The sequence below is a fragment of the Phascolarctos cinereus genome, unplaced genomic scaffold, assembly GCF_003287225.1.
Source record: "Phascolarctos cinereus isolate Bilbo 61053 unplaced genomic scaffold, phaCin_HiC Scaffold_719;HRSCAF=1360, whole genome shotgun sequence".
In the NCBI taxonomy this organism is placed as follows: Eukaryota; Metazoa; Chordata; class Mammalia; order Diprotodontia; family Phascolarctidae; genus Phascolarctos; species Phascolarctos cinereus.
Window position 1 is genome coordinate 14,694 of NW_027556090.1, and position 6,667 is coordinate 21,360.

The 6,667-nt window shown below is 31.6% G+C and overlaps 1 long non-coding RNA gene across 1 annotated transcript; it reads left to right on the forward strand.

Moving 5' to 3' along the window:
• Positions 1-664: 664 nt before the first annotated feature.
• Positions 665-4,533, forward strand: LOC110204623 (uncharacterized). Its single transcript, XR_013487750.1, has 3 exons — positions 665-792; positions 3,423-3,511; positions 4,384-4,533. It is a non-coding gene; the product is annotated as an uncharacterized LOC110204623 (long non-coding RNA).
• The last annotated feature ends 2,134 nt before the right edge of the window (positions 4,534-6,667 follow it).

Here is a 6,667-nt window from a genome sequence, read left to right on the forward strand (position 1 = left end):
CAGATGAGATATTTGTAAAGTGCTCAGCACAATGTGTTGAATATAGTAGATTTTATATAAATACTAGCGATGACAATGATAATGATGATGATAGCTAGCCAAGATATAGTAGTGTGGATTTACGTTTTATTCGTAAAGATCAAAGTATGAGAAAAAGTAACAGAGGAAAGGAAGTTGTACCTAAATCAGTAATTGTGAAAAATAGTAATGAAAGCCATTGCTGGTAAAAGGGTGGGAAGTGTTTAGAAAGAATGGTATTAAATAAGTTATGTAATCATAAAGAAAAAAATTGTAAAGTGAATTAATGATTCCAAATAAAAACGTTCTAGTATTCTAGAGTCATCTCACAATTAGATTTTCCAGGTTCTAACCTTGATCTAGACACAGTTGTGCATCTGCTGTTTTTCCTACTCCTAAACTTTTATCAACTTTTCCTGTATAGGCAACCCTTGTCTTGTATTTGATATATTTCTCTAATAAGTATTGAGTCACAAGTAATAAGATCTTTTTAATGTCAATAGTTTTACCTCCCTCCAAATCTATTAAACATTTATGATATATTTAGATTCTTGTTGAAACTCTAGACCGTGGTATTCATGACTTTCTCTAGTGAAAAAATTTGAACATTTTAAACTTTAACTTACATGCCTTTTATTATCAGGAACAGGAAGTACTAGAGAAGGAGGAAGAGGAAAAGCAGGAACAAAACTCTTCCAGGATTTTCAAATATTAAGCAGAATTTGGACTCATCCATGGTGCTTACAGCTGGACTATATTAGCAAAGAAAACAAGGTAAATTAGATATTCATACTTAAGTATCTATTTAGTAGTCTGATTTCATTCCAACTCATTTTCTCCAGTGTTTCTCCCTGTATCATCCTCACTATTTATTTATAGTTTTCAGCATTTTGAGTTCCAAATTTTCTTCCTCTCTCCCTCTCCTCCCCAAGACACTGTGCAGTTTGATAGAGGCTTATACATTTATATTGAACCTATTTTCACATTAGTCATGTTGTAAAGAAGAATTAGAAACAACGTCATCCTCACTCTTTTAATGATCTTCATTCTCTCCCTGTCTCCTGATGCTTTCCTATTCCATATAAACATGTCTGTGTTTCCCCATTCTCAAAAAATGTGCCTGATCTATCTATTCCTGCCAGGTATTGTCACATCCTTTCCTTTCGCAGCAAAATTTCTCGAGAGAGCTGCCTACAATAGGTCCTTCCTACCTTCTTGCTAACTTTTCTTAACTCTGTATAATCTGGTCTTTCACTATTCAGCCAAAACTTCTTTCTATGAAATTACTAAGTCTCTTAATTGTCAAACTTAATGGTCTTTTCTTAAACTTCAATCTTTGTGACCCTTCTGTAGTGTTGCCCAAGACTCTTGATTACCTGTTTCCCATATTAGTCTCACTTCTGAGTTTTCAGTATCACCAGTTGCCTACTGGACTTTTGATACTAATTAACCTGGAAATTTTTCAAATTCATCATGTCTGAAACCAGTCTTACTTTTTTTGGACTGCCACTATTGAAAGTATCAATATTTTTACTTTTGGTTTCCAGGTAACACTGGCATCAACTTTAGCTCTTAATTATCCTCCATACTATGTAGATGTCAAATGTTGGCATATCTGCATTCCAAATACCTTTTACATTTAACATTTCAATTCAGGCCATCATCACCAATATCGTATTTTACCTAACAATATGTCTAACTAAATTACTGCCCCATTCATGAAACTCAAGTAGTTCTCTGTTTTCCCTAGAATCAAATGTATACTACACTATTTGATGTTTAAATTCCTTATAAACAAGTCTAATGTATTTTCCATGTTCATATATTATAATTCTTATACACACTGAGTTTCAAGAAAGTCTTCTTTCTTACCATTACATCTTTAACCCCTGTACTTTTGCACTGCATACACATGTCTAGAATGTACTGATTTCATCCACAAAAATCCTCACTTCTTCCTTTCAAAACCTTATATTCAAAGTCTTTATTCCCAAGTTACTAGCATGTTACTTCTTCAACTGTGTAATATTTGACTGCGAATCTACATGCATAAATGTTATTTCTGCACCATAGTCCAACATCTATTTGAAAAAGAGGGCAGTATAGTTTTAGTACATTTCAGTATAATTCATTATGAGATTTGTGGAGTTAAGAGCTGGCTATTGCATTGATCAGGATTTTTAAGTCTTCCAAAGTTGTCTAATTTACCTCTTTGTATAAATTGTTCTTATATCACTCAGTTTAGTTCTCCCAAGTTTCTCTAAACATTTTAGAATATTTCTTGTGAATAATCATTTGAAAAGTAGGGGTTATGCAAAGTTTATTTTCATCAGCTTACTCCTTACCTGTAATACTTTTTATTTGTTGGGCTGTTTCCTCAGCTTGTGCTTACATTTTAGAGTTGAGCCTCTACATAGTGTTTATTATTAACAGTCAGCCAACATAGTTGTAGGAAAGCCATTTGCTATGATGGTATAGCATAGTAATTAAAACAAATAACCCTCTACAATTCCAGGGCCATATTTTACGCATAGTGATGGTTACAGAGTAGGCTCAAATCTGGTTGCAATGGTAATGAGACACATGTAGGGAAGAACAAATGTTGCCCAAGTAAGTTAAAAATTCCGATATTCATATAATAAATCCCCCATACAGGAGCAGGTTGTTCAGCTAGTCTACTTGCTAATGCATTAAAACTTGATTGCATTTTATGGTATTAGTCTTGTCTGGGGCTTGGGTAAAAAAGTCAGATAGTACTAATCCCTTCTTTACACAGGTTATCAGAACATAGCAAATAATATCTTCTAATTTTTAGGAAGTATAAGAAGTACAGTTAATGCAGTGTAATTATGCATGAAGTACTAGTAGTAATATTTATATGACAACTTATGGTTTGCAGAGCACACATACATTACTGCACATGTATGACCACCGTTTTAAACTTAGACTAGCTCTTACGAGATTAGTGCCACTGATATGATTGCTCCCATCTTACAGAAGAAAACTGAAGTTCACAGACATTAAGTTAATTGCACAGGATTACACATTGGAGAATGGAAGCGTGGTATTGCGGTAAAGCACAGCAACCATGTCTTTTCAAATTTTGGAGTTGCCACTTGTATGATTTTTCGAAAGTCTGAGTTTAGACTAAATGATGTCTAAGGATCTTTTTAGCTCTTATTCAATGATCCTAAGTGTTGAAGGTATAGTGTAGAATGAATACTTCCTGATTCCACGGCCCATAATCTATACTGTCCCTTATGTAGATGGGGGTTAGAGACTGAAACTAATGCAAAGGCCTTAAGCACTTTACACTAAGAGAAATAAGCAAAAAAAAAAAATCTTTTAACATTTTTGATAAATGTAATGATTAGCAAATTTTTTTAATTATTTTTTTTTTTCAGGGGTATTTTGAGGAAGACAGGATGAATGAATTCATACCATCAGATTCTGATGAAACCTCACTGAGTTTAAGTTCAGATGATTATCCTAAGTAAATAGAATCTTTCTTTGTATAAATATGCTGTGTATTTTTTCATTTCAAACTTCCATAAATAGTAATAGTAATGTAATAAAATTAAAAATAGCTATCATTTTCATGTAATAGCTTATCATATTAAATTTTGCTCTAACATTTATTAGTTAGGAAAGAAGATCCGCATATGTGTATATTCTCACTATTATAGTTCAAAATTGTCATGTATTATACACATAATATATGTATGTACATATGCATACATACACATATATACATTTATATATACTGATACTCATATGCATATAGATCATAGAATTTGCACTTAGAAGTTGAAGATATCTTGATTGTTTCCTTTTTTGTTTTTCTAGTCTCCTTATTTTTCTTGGAATTTTAAAAATTAACAATTGAAGGAAATCAGAGAACTTACAGAAGAGTAGTAATAATGACTTAATATTTTTAAACTTTTTAACATTTTTCAACTATGTTCTTTTGAATCTATAAAATATTGTATTAAAGTTTAAATTTTCTGTAAAATGAGCAGTGCCCCATTTAAGTCCTTTACAAAGCTAAAATTTGTGCATTTTCCAGAAATATATATTTTCTGAATTAAAATATCAGTATTTTACCAGAAAAATATTTATTTTAAATTTAAATATTCATTTTAAACTTAATTTTTCTAAAAAGGCTGCCCTGCTTATTTGGGATGATGTAATGTTAAATAAGCCAAACTTTTTTTTTGATAGGATCATGGAAAAATCTAGCATTTAAACCTGGAAGGAAATATAGGAACATTTCTGTAATTTTACATGAGAAATTTTTTTGGTTTACTTTATAATTAGCCCTATATTACAGATTCAAATTTTTTTTAAATTCATAATCTTTTCTAGGAAAAAAAAGTTCAAAGGGAAAAAAAGAACTAGCTCAGGTGGACATGAGGATGCAGAAGTAATTAAAGTATGGAATTCAAGATCCAGAGGTGGTGGTGAAGGGCATAAGGATGAGCTGGCCAGCATTTCATCTGTGATGGTAAAAAAAGAAAAAAGTGAGTCTAATGTAGAAGTAAACTTTTGTATTTATGTAAGGATCAAAAAATATTGGTAATATGATATCAGCTATTTACTTAGGGTTAGGTGAATTTCTTGGCAGGTGAAGCAGTGGGTTTATTATTGACAAAATGTAAAGTCACATTACAGTTTACATTAAGATTTCATCATTTCAGAACCTACTAAGTCTGTAGTTTAGATCATTGAGATTGAGTAGGGTATACTTTGACCTTCAATTTAAAAAACAGATTTATTTTCTATGTAAGTTGTGTAAAGATTTAATTAAAGATTTTTTAAATGTTAATATTTTAATACCCTTAGTAGTATTTATTTACCCAGCATCTATTAATGAAATTATTTAGCCTGTTAATTTTTAAAAGGATTAGAATACCATTTTGCTTAGACCTTATTAGATTATTCCACATTCTTTGAGCTTAAAAGTAACAAAACTTCATTTCTGTTGTGTATTTATATATAATGTACATTAATATAGGATATATTTTTTCCTGTATTTTACTTTCTAAAACATAGAGCTTCTTAGGTAATACGTAAGCTAATGTTTCTAGAAAGTTCAGTGGGAAAAACAAATGAATAAACTAAATCACACGAAGGACCATCATAAAGGCTTCTAGCAATTAAATTGAAAAGCATGTAATAAATGAACAAAAATAACAGTCTCTGTGAGATTTAACAGACACTTTTCTTTCCCATGATTCCAAGTGAAATGACACGAAAGAGAACACATGATAGGCAGAACTTCAGATATATTTATCCTAGAGTGACACAGGTTAAAGACGCTAAAGGATTGATTTTCAAAGTATCTGAAAGAAAGAAAAATACAAATGCTTGATAAAATGATTATGGACTTTATTATTCTGAAAACAAGTTACCAAGAATATATCACCAACTGCTGTCCTTCTTTTCTCATCTTAACAAAACCTTTATGAGAATAATTTACATACATTAACGCTCTCCTTGCTAATGGTATGTGAAGGAAATAGGCAGAGTTTTGCAAATATAATCTCTTCTTTTTCTTGCATGAATAAAAGAAGAACAGAAGGTACAGCAATGATTTATTGAAAATATTTGATTCAGTAAAACATATTGCAGCTTTGAAGACTGATCTAACAAAGAATCTCTCTTGTTTTTGTGGCCATATCACAAGACTCATTGATAGATCTGACATCAAAAATAAATTTCTACAGTGAGTGTTTCACATTAGGCAACATATAAAACAGATGAATGTTTCCCAGGTCTTTGCCACTAACCTGGAGGATATCCAACGAGAGTCCTGATGGGATTTCTTTATAAAATTCTCAGCTGTACCTTTTTGTGAGCGACATCATTACATCAAGCACCAAAACATTTCAGAGCCACCTAAATGGGATCCGTATTTTCTCAAGAGTCTCGCTTAACTATCCACAAAAAAATCTAGTAGATGGAGAATATCTGTTGTTTAGGCTTCAATTATACAATTATACAGTTGGAGTATGTCAGTTAGCACTTATGTATTAGACAGATACTGAACAAAAAACTAGGCATAGATTTGAAGAGTAGGAAAGTAGAGTGACATGATTTGCCTTTTTGAAACTGTGCAGTGTAATGACAGCAGTCTCTTTCATGGGTTAAGTTCTTCTTTTTTCAAGAATTATTTAGTTTTGGTGACAGATTTGGAGTGCGTCACACCTATTGAATCATGGACTATATATAGAAGTGGACTTTTCTTTCTTTCTTTCTCTTTTTTACATTTTATTAATTTGTTTTCATTTATCAACAATCACTTCCATAAGCTTTTGAGTTTTAAATTTTTCCCTCTCCCTCCCCATCTCCCTCCCCAAGACGGCGCACAATCTGATATAGACTATACATGTACATTCCTATTAAACATATTTTTACATTAGTGATGTTGTAAGAATTAGAACCAATAGGAGGAACTACCAGGAAGAGGAAATAAAACACAACAGAAGAAAAAAATAGCAAATAGTATGCTTCAATGTGCATTCAAACTCCATAGTTCTTTCTTCCTATGTGGATAGCATTTTCCATCATGATGCCTTTGGAGATGTCTTAGATACTTGTATTGCTGAGAAGGGTTAAGTCTATCAATATTAGTACCTAACTGATTATG